This window comes from Arachis ipaensis, chromosome B3 (assembly GCF_059453495.1).
Source record: "Arachis ipaensis isolate K30076 ecotype BB chromosome B3, ASM5945349v1, whole genome shotgun sequence".
Classification (NCBI taxonomy): Eukaryota; Viridiplantae; Streptophyta; class Magnoliopsida; order Fabales; family Fabaceae; genus Arachis; species Arachis ipaensis.
In genome coordinates, this window is record NC_142438.1 from 39,890,678 (window position 1) to 39,913,101 (window position 22,424).

At 35.3% G+C, this 22,424-nt stretch overlaps 1 non-coding gene and 1 pseudogene across 1 annotated transcript; one reads left to right on the forward strand and one right to left on the reverse strand.

The window, feature by feature from the left end:
* Positions 1–915: 915 nt before the first annotated feature.
* LOC110269439 (pentatricopeptide repeat-containing protein At1g34160-like) lies at positions 916–9,687 on the forward strand (annotated as a pseudogene).
* Positions 9,688–19,463: 9,776 nt separating this feature from the next.
* Positions 19,464–19,761, reverse strand: LOC148570376 (signal recognition particle RNA). Its single transcript, XR_015909006.1, has one exon.
* Positions 19,762–22,424: the final 2,663 nt, after the last annotated feature.

Genomic DNA, 22,424 nt, shown 5'->3' on the forward strand with positions numbered 1-22,424 from the left:
ATATATCAACCATCTGTATTATGCACAAATACATCAATCAGACATTAAACCCTATATCAAGTGCTTGAAATTTTGAAGTCAGTAAAATCCCCATAGCTTTTTTTCAGTCTTTTCTCCGAAAGAGAACATGCGATCACCCCTAAGCCCAACCCCCTGCATTTTATTCTCACAAAGACTTAAACAAGAATTCACGTATCCTCGACTATTACCCTTACCTCTCTAGCAGATGGCAGATTCTTGCCAGACGAAGCTAATACCAGACCTTTCACCAACCGCAACGTCCACTAAGCACAGCACCACTTTCAACTGGATGAAGATGTTCTTTTTTTTGGAGGGAGAAAGAAGCTGTTTGTCTTCTGGTAGAATTTTTTGTAATAACTGGAGTGGCTTCTGGGTGTTATAAGAATTACGAAGGGTGAAATAAGGTGAAAAATGGTAACAGCGTCGTTTTGAACCATAAGGACTAATTTGTCCATTAAAAATTTGTTTTCCATCCACATCAGCAACCAAAACGAACACCTGACACTCCACCCTTCCAGGTTAGCATGCTCCGTTGCCGTTTTGAATCCCAATTCGACAAAGAGATATAATTGTCACGCATTTTATAAGGTAAAAGATTTAAATATATTTTTAAATCTTGAGGGACGAAAATATTCGCATTTAAAAAGGTCAGGCCCCTATTTGTGTTTTACTCTAATTCTTAAACTCTAATACATTCTTTCAATTCATACACTATCAACAATTATTTTGTGATTAATAATACCACTATATAACAAATGGGACCATATATAATTTATAAAATATAAAATTAACATCAATTATTTGATTTCATACCTTTTCATTTCTCTACTAACCTTAGACCAAAGAAAAAAAAAGGTAGTTAAATTGGGTTGATGTTCCCGCCTAGTGCATTGAATGCCTTCCCTGATTCATGTTGAGTCACTGTTGCAGAAATGCAACTCCTTGATTCAAATCATGATTCTGAAAACCGAATCGGACCGACTGGTCAAACCGGATCAATCAAGGAGTGGCAATGCAAGTGATCTGATCCTCTTTTTATAACTACTCAAAAAAACCGATGAAAAATCGTCAAACCTACCGAGAACTGACCAATTGAGCCGGACTGATAACCGGCAGATTCGGATAAAACGACGCTGTTTTTTAATTTGTAAAAAAAAATAGAGAAAACGGATCCAGGTCATTCCCAACCCCCCCTTGTGACCCACCCCCCTCTTCCCCCAATAATTCATTCATTCATGTTCTGAATCAAAGAAACCCTAGCCGCCTAGCCCTCTATCGTCGCCGCCTAACCCAGGTCCTCAGCGCCGCCGCCGTCTCAGGTCCTCAGCACCACCACTTCTTCCTCCATCGTCGCCGCCTAACCCAGGTCCTCCATCGTCACCGCCTAATCCAGTAACTCGGCAGGTCCTCTTCGGCTCTTCATCTTCGCTGGCTTCTCGGCACGGACCCAGGTTAGTGGCTTCTCGTCTTCATCTTCACCGAGGCTTTCAACTGTTTCAAGTTTGGTTCAGTCTTGGTTTCAACTGTTTCAAGTTTGGTTCCATTTTTCTTCAAGTCTGCTTCGGTCTTGGTTTCGACTGTGTCAAGTTTGGTTCTGAAGGTTGGTTCTGTCTTGTATTTGCTGGTTGCTAATGGTGAAAATTTTACAAATTTACAAATTTGTATGTATAATTCTGATTGTATGGTTCTGTATATATGGTGGAAATCTGTATGTATTAAAATTTTTTTTACTAGTTGCTGATAGTGTTTTACCAGTGGACTACTTGCTTGTTGGCATGAGCTTGGTTGCTATCTGAATATAAGTATGAAGTTGTGTAACTAGTTCTTGAGAAGAGAATTTTCCCAAGATTTAAAGCATTTGGCAACACTCAGATGGATTCTTTTTGTTCTCAAATACTATTTTTATCTTATAGTTGACTTCTGATTATATATATAAGACGATTATTTACTTTTCTTATCTCCAGAAGTTTACTTCATTATTGGGAATGTGTAAAATGTTACATACTTGCTTGAATGAACAATTCTAATTAGCAATAACTAAATTAGGTTTCTTCTCTCATAAGAAAGAAGTTATTTTGTTGGGGCTATGTCAAATTGGATTGTAATGTTGAAAGCTTAAATTGTAGTATACCTGACCACTTGATTCTGGTCAAGGTCAAGCAGCTTCTGCTCTAAATTCAGATTCAAGTCTTCAAGCTAGACTCTTGTATAATAGCAGTCCCGATCAACTTTTAGACTCATCTGCTCACAGCACTGCTCAACAGTTATCAGGAGGAAGGTATGAGACAGTGTTGAGCATACTTGATAACTTATGGTGGTTGTTTTATAAGAAAAATTTCAATGTGCTGACTGTAATCATTTTGTGTCAATACTAAGATGCTTATGGTGTTAAATGTTTGATAATTTTAATAGTGTCGTTTACTCTCAACATGAATAATTATGAATGTAAATGGGAACTATGCCAAAATCAAATTACAATATTTCTCGCTTGGGCCAATTAATGATTACTATTCTATATTGGAAACTTTGTGTTGTTGAGTGTTGATCTGTTAGAATGTTCACTTTATTTTTCCTATTCAATTCAGGAATTCAGCTGGTAATATAGCAATAGTGGCTGCTAGTGTTCCACAGCATCAGGTCCCTTTACATTCAATTGTTACTAATCCTATGATTTATATTAGATTATAATTATATTTTAGGATGTTTATTTATAATTTATTTATTAATCTATTCTAGAACGGTTTTTTTGATTGAATCACCGGTTGGACCAATAAACCAGTAAATCAGTGACGAGAGCGATTTGATGACCGGTCCGGTTCTCAGAACCTTGATTCAAATCAAGCAGTTCCAAGCCCATCTCATCACCACTGGAAAATTCCAATCCCACCATTCACGAACTAAGCTCATTGAGCTCTGCATCCTCTCCCCTGCCGCCGGCAACCTCTCCTTCGCCGCTGAAATTTTCCGGCAAGTTAACGCTCCCAAAACCAATGACTAGAACGCCATCCTTCGAGGCCTCGCACAAAGTCCAAATCCCACGAACGCCATCACGTGGTTCCGCACCATTTCACGCAGCCACCAAAAGATCGATGCTTTAACGTGTTCCTTCGCACTCAAGGCATGCACTCGTGCATTGGCACTTTTTGAAGGTACCCAGATACATTCTCAGATTCTGCGTTTTGGGTTTGATGCTGATGTGTTGTTGGTCACCACTTTGTTGGATGTGTATGCTAAAATTGGCAATCTTGATGCTGCCAAGCAGGTGTTTGATGAAATGTCTATACGAGACATAGCGTCTTGGAACGTGATGATATTTGGGTTGGCGCAGGGAAGCTGGCCTAATGAAGCTATAGATTTGTTTAATAGAATGAAGGAAGAGTAATGAAATCTGATGCATATCAAGCCACATATGTCACGGCTAAATATTAGGAATTATTATAAAACAAATTCCTTTCAGTTTTTAGTTGATTTGGTGTATCCCGTTTTATTAGTTGTAAATATCTTGCATTACCACAATTAGGAAATCAGGTAGCTAATTGTTAAGTAGGGTACTATATATATAATTGATATGCTATTCAATAAAACACAAGGCAATTTGGCATGGTATCAGAGCTAGGTTGGCTCTGATAATCATCACACAAAAGAGACCTCCGCCGCTGAAATGGCTGGAGTAGGTGTGACTCCTCCAAAAAGAGAGGATTCAAAAAAGGACGAAGATGGATCCAACAAAGGACCATCGCCTTATGATCTGAGCGTTAGCGACAATCCTGGAAATGTAATCACACAAGTGCAATTACGAGGAGAGAACTACGAAGAATGGGCTCGAGCTGTGAAGGTGTCGCTACGTGCTAGGAGAAAGTGGGGGTTTCTAGATGGAACTCACAAGAAGCCACAAGAAGGGGCATCTGAAATGGAGGATTGGTGGACGGTTCAATCCATGCTTGTCTCATGGGTGATAAATACGATTGAGCCACGGCTGCGCTCCACCATCTCATACGCTGAAGATGCAAAGGATCTCTGGGAAGAAATCAAGGAGCGATTTTCCATCGTGAATGGTCCTAGAATTCAACAATTGAAAGCTGAACTTGCCGAGTGCAAACAACAAGGACTGGCTATGGTGGAATACTATGGAAAACTGAAGACTCTTTGGGATGAGTTGGCAAACCATGAACCAGTGCTTAGATGCTCTTGCGGAGGCTGCAAGTGTGACATTGGGTCATGATTAGATAAGAGAAGGGAAGAAGAAAAGGTGCATCAATTTCTAATGGGGTTAGAAGACGTAAGCTATGGCACAGTGCGATCCAATATTCTCGCAACGGATCCTCTACCTTCTCTCAACAGGGTGTATACAACTTTGGTACAGGAAGAGAGAATGAAGACGATCAACAGAACCAGGGAAGACAAAGGAAGCTTAATGGGACTGGCAGTACACACTGGGTACAAGCACAAAAGCCGAAATGAAATAAAGCCACTCGTATGTTCTCACTGCGGAAGAACAGGACACGAGATCAAGGGGTACTTTCAACTGATTGGGTATCCGGAATGGTGGGGAGATCGATCTCGAGACGAAAAGGGAAGCAACACCAAGACCTCGCATAAGCAGGGAGGACGCTTGCGAGGGGGGGCTGTCATACGTGCCAACACAGCACAAGCCACAACAGAAAAATCAAGTAACCATGAAGAAGAAATAGGAGGAAGCGCAGTGACTGGACTTAGCCAAAAACAATGGCAGACGCTGTTAGAGATGCTAAATGGCAACAACGGAAGTAGAACTGAAAGCATGACTGGTAAGGAAGGATATGTTGTGTGGATTATAGATAGTGGAGCCTCTAACCATATGACAGAGAATTCAAGAGATCTAAGGGGCCTAGAGCGTATTGAAGGATGCACAGTGGGGCTACCAAATGGAGAAGAAGTTCTTGCCAATACAAAGGGAACGGTGACTCTTGATGGAGGGCTTAAATTGACCCATGTTTTATATGTGCCAAAACTAAGATGCAATTTGATTTCAGTATCACAATTAACAAAGGATGCAAATTGTACTGTACTATTTACTCATGAGCTTTGTGCTATGCAGGACCTCATTTCGAGGATGCTGATTGGAGCGGGTGAACAAAGAGATGGGCTCTACATGTACCGTGGTGTTCGCAAATTCACAGCATGTCAAACCCAAGAGAAGAGTAGTATCGATCTTTGGCACAAGCGAATGGGACATCCTTCCTATAAAGTGGTACAAATATTGCCAAATTTGAATGGTGGTTGTAAATCTGAAGAGAATAATAAATTATGTGAAGTTTGTGAAAAATCTAAACAAACACGAGATAAATTTTCATCAAGTGATTTTCATGCAACACATTCTTTTGATTTAATACATTGTGATTTATGGGGACCTTATCGTACCCCCTCTTCTTGCGGAGCATCTTATTTTTTAACAATTGTTGATGATTATTCAAGAGCAGTTTGGATCTATTTGTTGTGTGAAAAGCGGGAGGTGTCAAGTGTGATGATTAATTTCTTTGCTCTCATTGAAAGACAATTTAATAAACAAGTCAAAGAAGTACGCAGTGATAATTGGACCGAGTTCATCTGTATGCGTCCATATTTTTTGCAGCATGGAATTGTTCATCAAACATCTTGTGCTGGGACACCCCAACAAAATGGAAGGGTGGAGAGAAAACATAGACATATCCTTAATGTAGCTCGTGCACTGAGATTTCAAAGATCTTTGCCCATTCGATTCTGGGGAGAATGTGTTTTATCTGCGGGACACTTGATCAACCTAACACCATCATCTGTTCTTAATGGGAAAACTCCTTTTGAAATGATACATGGAAAACCACCTGACTATAATCATCTTAGAGTTTTTGGCTCATTGTGTTATGCGCACAATCAACAAACCAAGGGTGATAAATTTGCCAGCCGAACTCGTACATGCACATTTGTGGGATACCCATTTGGAAAGAAAGGATGGAAACTTTATGATATGGAAAGAAATATTTTATTTATATCTCGCGATGTCAAATTTGTAGAAACCGAGTTCCCGTTTGCGTGTTTGGCCCAAGAAAATTTGGTTTCCACTTCTTTAGTGCATGAGGAGAAATTTTTGGAGCCCATTAATAATAAGCCCACACTTGATCACGAGGAGGTCCTTCCTCAGACTAATTCCAATGACGAGTCCATTGTTGTTGTTGGGGGAGGTGAATCTCCACATACAGACCCAACAAGGACAGCTTCACCCCTCATCGAAACCAGCAGCCCCTCACCAACTGTCTCAAATGATGTGCCTCTTTCTACCGACACCACCACGCTCTCTGAACTTCCTCTGGGTCGTGGACACTGAGTAAAGCACCCTTCGATCAAGCTGCGTGATTTTGTCATCAACACTATCATCGTAAACCCGTCCATCTCTTCACCCTCTCCATCACATTCCTCAGGTCCACTCTATCCCTTATCTCAATATATGTCATGCGATAAATTTTCTGTGCAACACCATACTTTATCTCAATATATCTCACATTCTTTCTCAGTTCATGCACCAGCCTCGTGAAGAACACTGGCAGGCTGCCTTACGAGTTGTTCGCTATCTAAAAGGTCGGCCTGGGCAAGGTGTTTTATTGCGCCGGGAAAACGATTTTATCTTGCATGTTTGGTGTGATTCTGATTGGGCGGGTTGCCCTCTTACTCGTCGGTCTCTCACTGGCTGGGCTATTCTCCTTGGCAACTCACTAATTTCATGGAAAACAAAGAAACAACATACAGTGTCACGGTCCTCTGCAGAAGCCGAGTATCGCTCCATGGCTAATACCACTTGTGAACTCAAATGGTTAAAGAAACTGCTCTTGAGTCTCGGGATCTCCCACACGCAACCCATACCTCTCTCATGCGATAGCCAGGCAGCACTTCATATTGCTAAGAACCCTGTTTTTCATGAGCGTACTAAGAATATTGAGGTTGATTGTCATCTTGTTCGTGATGCTGTCATCCAGGGCCTCATCCTTCCCTCCTATGTCCCAACAAAATCTCAGGTTGCAGATATCTTGACTAAAGCTCTGAGCTCCCATTCATTCGCATCAATGTTGGACAAGTTGGGCATTAGTAACTTACATGCCCCAACTTGAGGGGGGTAATGAAATCTGATGCATATCAAGCCACATATGTCACGGCTAAATATTAGGAATTATTATAAAACAAATTCCTTTCCGTTTTTAGTTGATTTGGTGTATCCCGTTTTATTAGCTGTAAATATCTTGCATTACCACAATTAGAAAATCAGGTAGTTAATTGTTAAGTAGGGTACTATATATATAATTGATATGCTATTCAATAAAACACAAAGCAATTTGGCAAAGAGGGTTGGAGGCCTGATGAGGTGACTGTTATTGAAGCGCTCTCGGCTTGTTCCCAATTGGGTGCTGTGAGGCAGGGAGAGATTGTTCACAGGTACATAGTGGATGAGAAGTTGGATATGAATGGGATTGTTTGTAATGCAGCCATTGATATGTATAGAAAATGTGATTTCGTCGATAAAGCTTATTTGGTCTTCAATAAGATGAGTTGCAAGAATACTTTAATCACTTGGAACACGATGATCATGGCGTTTGCAATGAATGGTGATGGATATAAGGCACTTGATCTGTTGGATCAAATGGTTCTAGAAGGAATGCTTCCTGATGATGTATCATATCTTTCTGCATTATGTGCATGTAACCATGCTGGTTTGGTGGAAGAAGGGGTTAGATTGCTTGATACAATGATTGAGTGTGGGGTGAAGCCTAATGTTAAGTATTATGGGACTGTGGTTGATTTGTTGGGTCGAGCAGGACGGCTCCAAGAAGCCTATGATATTATAAACTCCATGCCTATGATGCCTGATATAGTATTTTGGCAAACTTTGCTTGGGGCTAGCAAGACTTATGGGAATGTGGAGATGGCAGAGATTGCATCGAAGAAACTAGTGGAGATGGGATCTAATGCTAGTGGGGATATCGTCTTGTTATCGAATGTGCAGAGGTGGCATGATGTAGGGAGGGTGAGGGAGACCATGAAAAATAGTGATGTAAAGAAGGTACCGGGATTCAGTTACACAGAGATAGATGGCAAGATGCACAATTCCGTGAATAAAAAAATAATTTTTTTTAATTTTTAAATTAATAAATTAAATTTTTTATTAGAAGTAGAAAAATAAAATAAAGTCCAACAATATCTATTAATAAAAAATTTATAAAATTTTTTTTTTTTAATTTTTAAATTTCTAACAACAACAACAACAAAGCCTTGTCCCACTAAGTGGGGTCGGTTACATGAATCAAACGACGCCATTGTGCTCTGTCATGTGTCATGTCTACAGAGAGACCATTTACATGTAGATCTCGTTTGACCACCTCATGGATGGTCTTCTTAGGTCTTCCTCTGCCTTTTGCCCCTTGTCTATCTTCCATCTCATCCACCTTCCTAACTGGATGTTCTATCAGTCTTCTTCTCACATGTCCAAACCACCTAAGACGCGATTCAACCATCTTTTTCCACAATGGGTGCTACTCCAACACTTTTCCTTATATCTTCATTCCTTATTTTATCCAAACGCGTATGACCACTCATCCATCTCAACATCTTCATCTCTGCCACACTCAGCTTATGTTCGTGCTTTCTTTTAGCTGCCCAACACTCCGTACCATAAAGCATAGCCGGTCTTATAGCGGTGCGATAGAATTTACCTTTAAGTTTTAAAGGCACTTTTTTGTCGCATATAAAACCAGATGCACTCCGTCATTTTGACCACCCTGCTTGGATCCTATGATCACAAAAGATACCTCAAACTTATAACTTTTCGTAGGGTGTTTTCTCCAATCTTCACCTCTATATTAGGGTTTTCCCTTCTCGGACTGAACTTACATTCCATATATTCCGTCTTGTTACGGCTTATGCGCAGACCATACACTTCTAAAACTTCTTTCCATAACTCCAACTTCTTATAAATTTTTAAATTTCTAAATTAAAAAAATAATTTTTTACAAAAAGTAGAAAAATAAAAAATTTCAAGAATTTGAAATTAATTTATTTTAAATTTTTGAAAATGTCGAACAATAAAAAAATCAAGGGTCCGAACATCGTAGTTTAGGTGCAGCATTATTCGGTGAATAAAAAACAAAAAATATATTTAAATATTTAAAATTTTATAAACTAAATTTTTATTTTTTATTTTTAAAATAAAAAATTAATTTTTTTATAAAAAATAAAAAAATAAAATAAAGTCTAGTAATATCTCATAAATTAAAAATTTGTAAAATTATTTTTTTTAATTTTTAAATTTTTAAATTAAAAAGATAATTCAAAAGAGATTTATATGAAGCTGGACGAGATCAGGTTTAAGATTAAAGCCTATGGATATGATGCTGAGACTAATCTTGTGTTGCATGATATCGGAGACGAGGACAAGGAAAATGTTTTGAATTTTCACAGTGAGAAATTGGCTGTGGCATATAGTTTGATTAGTACAAGAGATGGAACACCAATTCATGTAATTAAGAACCTTTTAGAATATGTGTAGATTGTCATGCTATGCTAAAAATTATATCCAAAATTTATAGTAGGGAGATCATTGTGCGCGATAGAGCACGATTTCACAGATTTAAAGAGGGTGAATGTTCTTGGAGAGATTATTGGTGAATTAAGAAGTAAACAAATGCTTCTCATATCATTTTGATGTAGTTTTTAGATAAATTGGATACAGCTTTTTATTTTGCTGTACTTAAAGTGAAATAAATGTCTGTGTAAATAAAGTTAGACTCCGGAAATTGACAATTTTTTGCACTTAATTCTAATATTCTTTTGTTATTATGAGAAAGGAACATGTAAAGTAGCAACTGCAGCACACTCACAAACTCAATTAAGCACTAAAAGCAACGAGAACCATATTTGAGAAGTCCATATGTTGAAGCAATTGAAACTAATCCATATATTGAAGATCGACTATCTTGTCAAAAATTGCATCTACAATTTAGAACAAAGATTCTAAAATAATGCAGCATCACAAGACATATTCAGTTAACTATGAACTATCACTGGCATTCAGGACAATCACCATGAGCTATTTATAGCAGTCCTTTTAATTAATCTCAAATTTTCAATACAGAAGCTAATGAAATTGTTCACATCCTGATTTTAATCCAATAAGCAAAAAAACTCATATACCATACAATACTCTCAATTTGGAGTAGGCAAGCCAGCATGGTGCAACCACCAACCCAACCAAGCATCACCAGAACCATGTTCCATCATCTTAGTGCCCCACTCGGGTTACAGGTTAGCGCAACCCAACTCGGCAATTACACGGTCCTGTTAGAATGCCTATAAACATTGGGTTCTGTGCTACCTTACTCTATGTGAGACTTGAAAGGTTGCTAATAATTACTCGAGTTGATCCTCCCGACTAATTTGTTTATGCCAATGTGGACGGGATTAAGTTTAAGATTAAGGCCCATGGATATGCAGCTGAAACTAATTGGAGAGGAGAAGGAAAATGCTTTGAATTATTTGTGAGAAATTGACTGTGGCAAATATATAGTTTGATTTATACGAGTAGAACACGTTTCATGTTATAAAGAACCTTGGAATATGTTTACATTGCATTGTGATACTGTTCTAAAATTATATCGAAGATTTAGGAAGAGGCTAAAAATCAATTTCACAATAAAAAGAGAGTAGAATAAAAATTTTAGGAGGGCTAGAATAAAGTTTACATAAAATTATTAAAAGAAAAAATTTGGGGGCACACTCAAATGTAAAATGGTAAAACTAATCAGATTAGAGGTATTTATGAAGCTTATATCAATGAATCAGAGGGATTACAATACTGGATAATCTATATAGTATTCGCTGCTCTGTGAAGCCAGCCTGGCGCAGTGCCCTTGAGTCTAGGAGCCAGGACACTTAAGCTGCAGCCACCAACCCAACCAAGTGTAGCCAGAACCATGTTCCATCACCCCTTAAGGCCCCGCACGGGTTACAAGTTAGCGCGACCCAACTCGGCAATTATACACTCCTGTCAGAATTGTGATAAACATTGGGTTCTGTGCTGCATTAGTCGATGTGGAACTTCAAAGGTTACTAATAGATAATAATTGCTTGTGATGGTCCTCCCTAACTAATTTGTTTATGCGAATCTGTATGAGATTAATCATTAGATTAGGGCCTATGGATATACAGCTGAGACTAATCGGAGAGGAAGACAATGAAAATGCTTTGAATTATAGCAGTGAGAAATTGGCCGTGGCTGGCATATAGATATATAGTTTGATTTTGTATGAGTGATGGAACACCATTTCATGTGATAAAGAACCTTAGAATATGTTTAGATTAGATTGTGATGCTGTTCTCTGATAGGGAGATTATTGAGCGTGATAGAGGGTTAATGTTCTTGCGGAGACTAGTGGTGAATTAAAAAACAAATACTTTCCATTCTGCTACACCTATTTCTTAACTATGGATACATAGCTCCTGGTGAGTATACAAATTCTCTTACCTTCTAAATCCAAATATATTGACTTAACATATTCTTTTGAATTAGTATTCGTTGTGCCTTATGAGTAGTATTCATTGTGAAACTGCAGAATATGGATACAGTTTGAGGATCACAGAGAAAAGCGATGTGTATAGTTAACAGGGATGGAGCGAACAGATAACAGGATTCCAGAGGGTGCACACATAGTGCAATGTGGAACAAGGATCCCTGAGATGCTTCAAATTCTTGGAGTGGCGGCTCTCTTACGTGTGAATCCTTACCAGAAGAAAGGCATGCCATGAAAGATGTAACAGCAATGCTTAAGGAGATCAGACATGAAAATGATGAATTCGAGAAGCCGGATTTCCTCCATAAAGGCATGGTTACAAATACTAAAGCAGCTGTTCATTGTTCAAGTTTCTCTAGATCATGTCAGCCACTAATAGATTCACCATCTTCTTCTTCATAGTAACCATATTGATTGTTATTATTTATTAGAGCAAATACTTTCCATTCTGCTATACGTATTTTTAAGGGGCCTTATAGTGTACAGATGTGGGTGTACAGATTTTTGTCTTTTTGTGGCTGAAAAGCGTGTCACTAAAAGTGTTGCTTAAAGAAAAAGTGTTACCCTTAATCGTTAACTTGGCTCTGATACCAATTTTTACTCTTCATATTTTACTTCGAATAAGTTTATAATTTGTATAGAATTGAAATATGTTACTTTTATAATTCTGATTTTTATAGTTTTTCAATCTTGTTTTAGTTTATAATAGTCTTTTTTGCATGGATTATTGTTTATAAAATTTTTTATCTGTTTGTCTTTTTGTTGAATATATTTTCTCAAATCTTCAACAACTTCTTTTATTTCTACACTTTCTGTTGTTTTTAAATATCTCTTTAATTTTTCAACCTCATTCTCCATTTTTTCTTTCAACAGCTTTAATTCTTTTAAGTCATAATATGATTTTCCAGGCATTTATAAATTTTTTAAGTTTAACTCCAACTTGTTTATATTTATTCTTATTTCTATCCTTTTTATTATGAGATCATCAATTTCGATCTGAAGATTATTTAATTCCCTTTATACTCCTTTATTTTACTTTTTAAATTTTTCGCTCTTTTTCTTTTTATTTTATTTTCTGGTCTTTCAATCTTTGCATGCTTCATTATTTATTTTAGAATTTCTGCAAATTCTATCATCGCTTCATCACTATTTTCTAGAGATTCTATTAATTTTTCTAACTCTTCAACTTCTCTTTTTAACTTCTCATAGATTGTTTTTAGAGCTTCAAATGCTCTTTGATTTATTTCAGAAAATTACAAATAATTCAAACGATTTTCTCTTTCAAAGAGCTCTTGTTTCTTATCTTGATAAGTTACATATATTTCTTCTTTATTTATGGTCATAATTTAGTATTTAGGGTTTCATTTAATTTTTCGACCTTTTTTGTTAATTCTTTTATTTCAGAATTTTCTTCTTTAATCTTTAACTTAGATAAACTTAAAGGACTATTAATTTTAGATTCTCTTATTTGAAAATTTGATGAAACCAATTTTTCTGATGGTTCTTTTAATAATAGAACTGAGTTTTCAATAGCTTTATATTTTGGTATTTCTGTTTTTACAATTTTCTGAAATAATTCATCGACATAAATTCTTTCTCTGTTTTTAAATATTATACTATGATGGCTATTTGTTAAAGCATAATTTATTGCATATGTAATTGAAAATGGTTCATCATCTTGTTCCATTAGATTCTTTCTATGAAATTTATAAGCCAAACTTATAGATCTCCCAAGATTTTCAGTTGATAAAGGTATAGCATATCCAAGATGGGCATTAAATTTAACATTTACGTTTGCCAAATTTCCGTGAACAATTCCGATTATTTGATCTATTGGGTCATCAGTAATTCTTTTGTCATAGATTGCTAAACTTATTGGTGAATTAATTCCTTTCATATATGTAGATTTGATTAAGACTTGTATAGTACTAATATGAATCCATCCAATTTTAGATCTTTTTTGTTGATCCTTAATTTTCTCAATCTGTTTACTCAATTCTTCATTATTTATCAAAGCTATTTCAAGTTCTCCATTGGCAGATTTTATTTTTATAGGAGCTTCAAGTTGAATTTTTCCATAGTATATTATATTTTTTCTATTAAAAACTTCTTTTAAAAGATTTTGTTTATTGAAATTTTCATTTGATTTGAGGTTTAATTCTGTTTTTAGAACAGCCTGCTTTTCATTATCTAATAAAGCAGTTAATCTATAATAATCAGATTCTTCTGTTAATTCTAAACTTTCTAAATAATTCATAATTGAAAGACTAGAATGAAGATGTACCTTTCTGGAGAAAAACTTCCTTTATTCAGTATATTTTACATAAGGGGTTTTTATCTCCAGAGGGGAGATTGTAGATACTAACTCCAGAGGGGAGTTTAGAACTATTTTTCCCTAAGGGGATTCTTCCTCAGACTATAGAATCGCCTCGGCAGCTTCCTCCTTGCTCTCCTAGCATATGAGTACTCTTAGCCTCCTGCTTCCTATTGTCTGATGCCTTCTACAATTGCCTAAGCAACCTATTTATAATGGTTGGGTCTGATGGACAATTCCCATCCTTACCCTTCTTATGACGTCATTGCTTACGTCATTGTTTATTATCTTGCACCAGCTACATTGTTGGTGCTCTATGACCTAAGCGCTTACGTCACTATGCAATAATGTTGAGAGATGCTTCAGATGTGCTGTCTTCCTCTTTCATTTTGTGACCTTCAGATGCGTTGTCTTCTTCCTTTATCATGTGGGTTGATTCCGTTTTATTATTGCTTTCTTCAGATAACTCTGAGACGCATAGCTGGCACTTGTGGTCTTCTCTGTCTTTTATCAAATAGTAGAGATTCCTCTTTATCCCTTCAGGGAGCTTTTCTAAGAGTCCAGATAAGTTGTAGAATGCTGATTCAAATTCCACTAAGAGTCTCATCTCTCTTTCTTCAATTTCATTCCTTTTACTAGACACAAGCAAAGTATTTCTGCTTTTATAATTAATTCTTGTGTGAGATTCCCTTGTTATCTTTTGAGTTCTTTCGAAGACCCTTACTAGTGTGCTGGCTAGCCTTCCTTCATGACTGTAGATTGTTAAATCTTGAACTTGATCAATTGGTTGAAAATTTCCTGGGAAGACGGACATGAATATTACTTGGTGTGCTGGAACCAAGCATTCTTCTTCTTCATTAAAAATAGGTTGACTGTTCGTAAATTTTAGGGATATATCCCTTGGATTTACATTGTCAATCATATTTTTAAATCTCTTCACTGCATCAACGAATCCTGCAGGAAACTCACTAATAATTTTTAGATCATTAAAAATTAAAATTGTATCAATTAATCCATACTGGAAAAACTGATAGGTGTCCGATGGGGATGCATCTGGAAATATAACCAGCTTTGTTAGCTGTTCTTTGGCAATAGGATAATATCCCAAAATTGCTCTTTTTTCTTCAGTCCAGTTCAGGACTATATTAAGGGTTTCTCTGAGATTTGATCTACAGACCCTTTTCTTTTCTTTGATTTCAGCCCTTGTAGGAATGTTTCTTATTATCCCTGTTCTCTAGGTTTGAATTGGAGCTTTATCTGCTCTTTTTAGGGTTTGCTCTGGATGAAGAGCTTCATATTCCCTGAAAGATTCCTTTGCTTCTTCCAGTGTTAAAAACCCTCCTTTATGAATTATCCTTGATTGATGTGTAAATGGTGCTGCTTTTTCCCAGGCATCATATACTCCTTTCATGGGGCCATTATAAGTTACATAATATTTTTTATCTTTGGTGGATTTTTTGATAATTTCAGGAATTGTTTTATTTTCTGGAATTTTTTCTTCACCTGATTTGTCCACCACGCTTAGCTGGCTGAGCTCTGATGGTTTTGGTTGTTGTGTTGATTTCATTGCTTTGATGGCCTTCTTGAGGGATTGGATCTGTGTCCTTATTTGCTGACAATGCTTGCATTTTTCGAGTTCTTGTTCGTATTTCTGAATTTCTTGATCTAATGCGTTGTAGACGAACTCCATTCTCTTGTTAATGTATCTGCAATAACATTTTTGTCACCCTTAATATATTCAATTTTTATTGGATATTGTAACAAAAATAATTACCATCTTACCAATCGTCCATGATTATAATCAACTTTTAAATTATATCGTATGAAACCTGTTAGGTAGCTTGAATCTGTCCTTAATGTAAATTCTCTGGGTAGTAAATCAATTTTCCATCTCTTAAGAGATTTAATTGCTGCTAGAGTTTCCTTTTCATGAGTGGTATATCTCTGTTCTGTTGGAGTAAAAGTCCCTGAAATATACCTGCAAAGTAATTCCTTTGGGGAATTTTTAGAATCTAGTGATTCTTTTCCTTGCTCCAAACTTTTTATAGCTTTCTTAGCTTTTAGACATCCTGACCAGGTTATGTCTGAAGCATCTGTTTCTACTATTAAGTAGTCATTTTCTTCTGGAATATAAAGTTCTGGAAGTTTTTCACATAATTCTTTAATCTTTTGAATTTGCATACTATCTTTTTCATCCCATTTCCATTCTTTTTTAGTACTTATTTTTGGAAATAAGCTTTTAGTGTATTCTGTTATATTCTTTAAGAATCCTTGATCAGAAATATAATTTATACACCCTAAAAATCTTTGTAATTGTTTTCTATCTTCTATTTTATTAGGAAATAAATTTACCTTTTCTAGGACATTTGGCTGAAGTTTTAGCTTTCCTTGAGTGGATAGAATTAATCCAAGAAACTCTATTTCTTGTTTTGCTATTCTTGCTTTCTTTTTGCTAAGAACTAATCCTTTTTCTTTACATCTTTCTAAAACTATTAATAATTTTTGAAGATGATCTTCTCTATCCTGTTTTGTAAAAATTAGTATATCATCAATGTACACTAAAACAAATTCATTTAACTCTTTTAGATTTTCTTCCATAAATCTTTGATAAATACCTGGAGCTTGTTTTAATCCGAATGGCAATACATTCCATTCATAGAGCAACACACTTGTTGATTCTTTTGTTGGACAAGTAAAAGCAGTTAATTTCTTTGTTTCTTCGTCTAAACGAAGTTGCCAATATCCTGATTTTGCATCAAGAGATGAAAACCAAGTTGCTCCTTTGATTTTTTCTAAAATAGAATCTTTTCTTGGAAGTTTATGAGCATCACCAATAGTTGCTTCATTCATCTTCTTATAGTTAATAACCATTCTTCGTTTTCCCCTTTTAATTTCATTATTGTTTTCGACATAAAAGGCTGGAGCCGCATGAGGACTTTTACTTAATCTTATAATTCTTTTTTCCAAAAGATCTCTACATTCTAATGAAAATTCTTCTCTATCTCTTGCGGAATAAGGGATTTTATTTGGAACATTTATCTCTTTTGTCGGATCTTTTAATTTAATGCTTACTAATTCGTTATTTGTATTTTTAATATCTAAAGGATTTTCAGCACAAATTTCATCCAAAAGTTCTTCTATCTTTATTTCAAGATTATTTTTTGGGATATTTATTTGAAAGTATAAATTTAAATAACATGTCTCTAATATAGAAAATATTTTAAATTTTAAGATCTTATCTATAGTAGTAGTCGGTATTTTTATACGTTTTGATTTTTGATTTATTGAAGAATCGTGTGGAGCTTTTAAAACTATATATGTTAGTTCTTGAATGAATGGATGATATAACTTTAAAAAGTTATTTCCTATGATAAAATCCATTCCAGAATCTAACATGTATATAGATGGAACAATGAACCTATAATTTTGAATAAAAATTTCAACCATCTCTGCTTTTTGGTCAATTTTATGTATTGATTTGTCAGCTATTCTAACTCTTAATGGTTTCTTTAATTTTTTCCAATCAAGTTTTATATTTGAACTAGCAAAGCATTGTGTTGCTCCAGAATCTATTAAAGCATTTATAAATTTTTCTGTTATTTTTATAGTAATAAATGTAGCATTATTACTCAGTCTCTGAGTCTGTTTCCGAGACATATTCAAAAATATAATCTAAGTTATCATCAGATTCTTCTAAAGGTTCCATGAAACAAGACTTAGCAATTTCTATTTGTTTAGTAAGATCCTTTTTATCCTTCTTTTTCGGACATTCATTTGCATAGTGTCCTTCTTCTTGACAATACCAACACTTACAATTTTCTTTTTTATTTGGGCAATAATCACTTTTTTGTTTCTTATTTTTATTGTTATTTCTTTTTCTAAAATACCTCTTTTTTCTCCAGTTTGGATAGTATTTTCTTTTTCTAAATTGATATTTTCTTTTTCTTTGAAAATTTTTATTAAGACCATATTTTTGAGGTATCTCTTCATTATCCTGACAGCAAATTCTAATTATATTTGCAAATCTTTTTTGAGTTGCTTCTTGCATACAACGTTCTTTTATTTCCTCTCTTATTGCAGAGGTTGCTCCACCAAAATTATTTTCAATTGTTCCTTTATTTATTTCTCTTATAAATCTTCCCATAATAAATTCGTTAGCAGGATATGGAAGTTTTGTTATATACATACTAAGATAATGATTTTTATCTTCTTCTTTTAATTTGTAATAATGTATTCTATATTCACATATATAAGACTCCACATTACATAGATCATATATGTGAATGTTAGCTAAATGGTTTTTTGCTTCTTGATATTCTTTATTATAGACTTCTTGTTTATGATCTATAATATTTTTTCCAAAAAATTCTTTATATAGAATCATCATTATATATAATATCTTATCATAAGCTGTTATTTTTGTTGCTAATTCTTCTATTATTTGGTTTTCTATTGATGTCATATAATCTCTTATAGCTCCTTTAGTATGAAACCCTATGTAATTCTAAATGTCTCTTCCAGATAATTCATTAAGTTTTGGATTAGTAAAGGCTTCTAATAAGAAGGAATTCAACCAATTTTCGAAAATTTCTTTTTCATTCGTTTTACAGTCTAAATCGAGCATTCTTTCTCCTTCCATTTCCTGGATTTTAGGAACGTATTTTGATGGTATTTTTGTATATTTTGAATCTTTATTTATAAACCCTTTTTTAAAAGCATAATTATCAAAACCTGTTTCCCATTTAAATTGAGATTGATTATCCCTAGATGTTCCAGCTTCATTTTTTACTTGTATTGGAATTGCTGGTTCTTCGTCACTTGAATAATCTAGGATGTGTTCTTCATTTTCTATATTTTCAGAATTTACTATTTCTTCTTCTATCTGAAATCCCTGTTCTATAATATTATTTTTTTGAGCCATTTTTAATTGTTTAAAAAGCATTGTAACTTCTTCTAATTTTTCTTCAATATTCATAATTTTAGTGGTGGTTTTACTTTTAAACCTGCTATGTTGATTATATTTTGAAATTTTTCTTCTTTTGGATTTTCTTTTTCCTTATTTCTTTGAAATTTTATGGATACTAGTATTTCTTCAAGTATATCTACTATAGAATTTAATTGTGGGTTAAAAGTATGATAAAGATGTGGGGAATCATTTCCATGATAACATTTCTTAGAAATTCCGTGTGAAAAATAAATTTTTTCAGGTTTTTGAAGTCCTTCAATAAAGTTTATAGTAAAATAAAGATTTTGAGAAAAATCATTTTGTATTGATTTTAAGAATTCGGTGTCATTACAGTTAACATTAGTTAAAATCATTAATTTTTGATCTATTAATTTTGATAACTTAATTATTTCTTCTCTTAAATCTTCTAATTTACTTTTTTCCATTAGGTGACGCTTTTCTTTGTGAAGAGCTACGGTTTTAAGTGAAAAGTGTGACTTTAGAAAATGTAGTTTAAGTAAGCAAATCTTTAAATCTGTACAGATTTAGATCTGTACCGTATAATTTTCTATTTCTTAATTGTTATTATGGGAAGTAGCATGTGTAGCAACACACACTGAATAAATCCATATAAAAAAGTGATGGTTTGTGGGCCAATGGTGCAGCAGCTTGTAATCCCTCCACTGTCAGAAGCCAGAGGTGATCGTTGCTCTGTGAAACCAGCCTAACGCGGTGCCCTCTAGTTTAGGAGCCAGGACACTTGAGCCTTCGCCCAAGTACCATGACCCAACTTTCAACTTGGAGTGGGCAAGCCAACATGGTGCAACCACCAGCCCAACCAAGCATAGCCAGAGCCATGTTCCATCACCCTAAAGCCCCCACTTGGGTTACAAGCTAGCGTTACCCAACTCGGCAAATTGACAATCCTGTCAGAGCTATTATAAACATTGTTATATTTTCCTCATTCCCCGATGTGAGACTTAGAGCTATTGCGTCAAAAGAATAAACACTACTCATGTATATAACAACAGAAGTAAACTGACCATACTTTCAGAGAGACAGACCACAAATAATAACATTAAAAGCAGCACAAGAAAGAGATTGGAATAAGGCGAGATTTGTGGGATTGAATTATACGAGTTTATCTTTCATGGGCATCTTATGTGAACACTTTTCTTTAAGTCATGCATAAAATAAATACATAATAGCTTATCTTTTATATTCTTAGCCTTGTTATGAATTTAATTGATCCATCCATGTATGTGCCACTTACACAGATTTGAGGGGCAAGCTAAGTTGATAATGTTTTTTTCTTTTTTTTTTCTTTTAAAAGTATGACTATGTACATTTTGAAAAACGATTTTAAATATCTGATTTGATAAGATTTGTATTTTGAGAATAGCAAATAAATAAATAAATAAAGCCATAGGCCAAATTTTGATTTAAATTTTTACGTATATCTTCATTTTAAATAGTTATTTAAATATTTTTATAAAATTTTAAATCAATACACAAATTGATTTGCAAAATATGAAAGATATTTATCATCATTTATTAAAAAAAGAATATTTCTTTTTGTTACTTGTCAATTTATAAAAATTATATATATATTCAAAATTAGGGATGTTTATGGGTTGGGAGAAACCGGGTTTAATGTGATCCAGATTCGCCCCGAAATATATACCGGATCTATTTGTTAGACCCGAACTCGACCCTAGACCTGATGAAACCTATACACATTCGGGTCACGATTATACCGGGTAAAAACCGGATAAAAACTAGGTCGTTAACATTACATTACCTTGATATCTTCTTAGCATGTGAAAATATCCAAATTTCCAAGACTCCAACTATTATTTGACATGGTAAAATTCACTTAGAAAAATATAATAAGAACCAACCCTTCTCTAAAATTAAAGCATAACCATAATTAATACTAATATTGTCTAATAACACCAAATATTTAAATCAATACAAATAACCAAGGTTCTGAAAATCGATTTGGACTGGCCGGTCGAACCAGTTGAACTGTGAACCGTGAAGAAATACCGCTCAAACAAATAGTAAAACCAGAGATTTTAAAAACCGGAGTTGAACCGGTAAACCGGCCGGAACCGAACTGTGACCTGGCCGTTTTTTTGAAGGCATATCCAAACGTCGTCGTTTCAATCTCTCTCGGTAACTCCATGGTCCATCACTCCATCCTGATGCCCAGATCCAGCCTCCAGTAGCCAGTTAGCCCTAACTCCATCCTCCCAATCTCATCGAGCTCACCTCCATCCTTCACCTCCATTCAGCACTTCAGCCACCGCCTCGTGCCGCCGCCGTCGCGACGGGGCTGGCTCCCTTCCCCTCCATCGCGCAGCAGCCATTGCAAGCTTCCTCCCCTTCCATCGCGCAGCCACCGTGGGAACATCGAAGCCTCCATTGCGCAGCCACTTCGCCGTCGTCCCTAGCTCTGTTTGTCACTCGATTTGAAGGTGCTCCACCGCTGCTCCTTGTCTTGGTCACTCGGTGTCTCTGTCTCCCTCTTGCATGCTCTGTTGAAGGCATCTTCGAGCTTCCAAGTAATTTTTTGAACTGTGAACTGAAGGTGTCTTGGTCATTCTGCTCCTTGTCTCTGTCCCTTGTTACAATGATCGTTTGATTGAATAACTGTTACATGTCTCTATCTCCCTAATGAATATGATTGAATAATTGTTTGAATATATGAAGCTCTGTGAACTGAAGTCACTGAAGTCTGAAGTCTGATATACTGATAATCTGACATAGTGATACTGAACTGTGAAGTGTGAAGTCTATGAAGTTCTGTGAACTGAACTGTGAATTTTGTTTAATAACTATGGGTTCTGAGTTCTGGTGTGCTGTTGTGTGTTTTGTGGCTCTGCGGTGTTGATCATCTTTCTAAAATGTCAATGTTCACTTTTCACTTGCGTTGTGTTGATCATCTTTTTGAATTATAGTCAATGTTCTTTATCAAAAGTGAGATGGAAAATGGCAATCTGAACCAGCAAAAGAATTTTTGCAGCATCAGTGCGTGCTCACACTCGCAGGAACAAGAAAACTAACTCTTTTTCTGCCCTCTTTCTGCACTCGTTCATTGTATAGTAAGTCAACTCTTTGGATTACTGGCATAATTGAATTGGAGATTCAAGAGATAGTGGATTTCTTAATACTGAAAATTCACCCTTAGTTTTGATCTTGTTTAGTAGGAACTAATATAATCTCTTCATGACTTTATCATTGTTTTTCCAAGTTATACTAGTTTTTTGTAAGAGAATTAAAGCTAGCGAGCCTGGCCTCCCGTTTTGTACAAATAGGAATATGTTAATACGACCATTTTATCAAAACTATAGTCACAATTAGGAAGTTTATGCAGATACATCTATGGTACAGATATTTGAGTAGAAACAAAGTATTTGTACATTATAGCTTGCATATGTTGCAGAATAGGATAATAACAATTACGAGTATTGAGTATTGATATACTTGTTATCTCTCTTTGAAATGTTACTTGCTGTATTTACTGTTTTAATTTAGCTTTGCATTCTCTTAGGACTTCTTCTTGGAACAACCA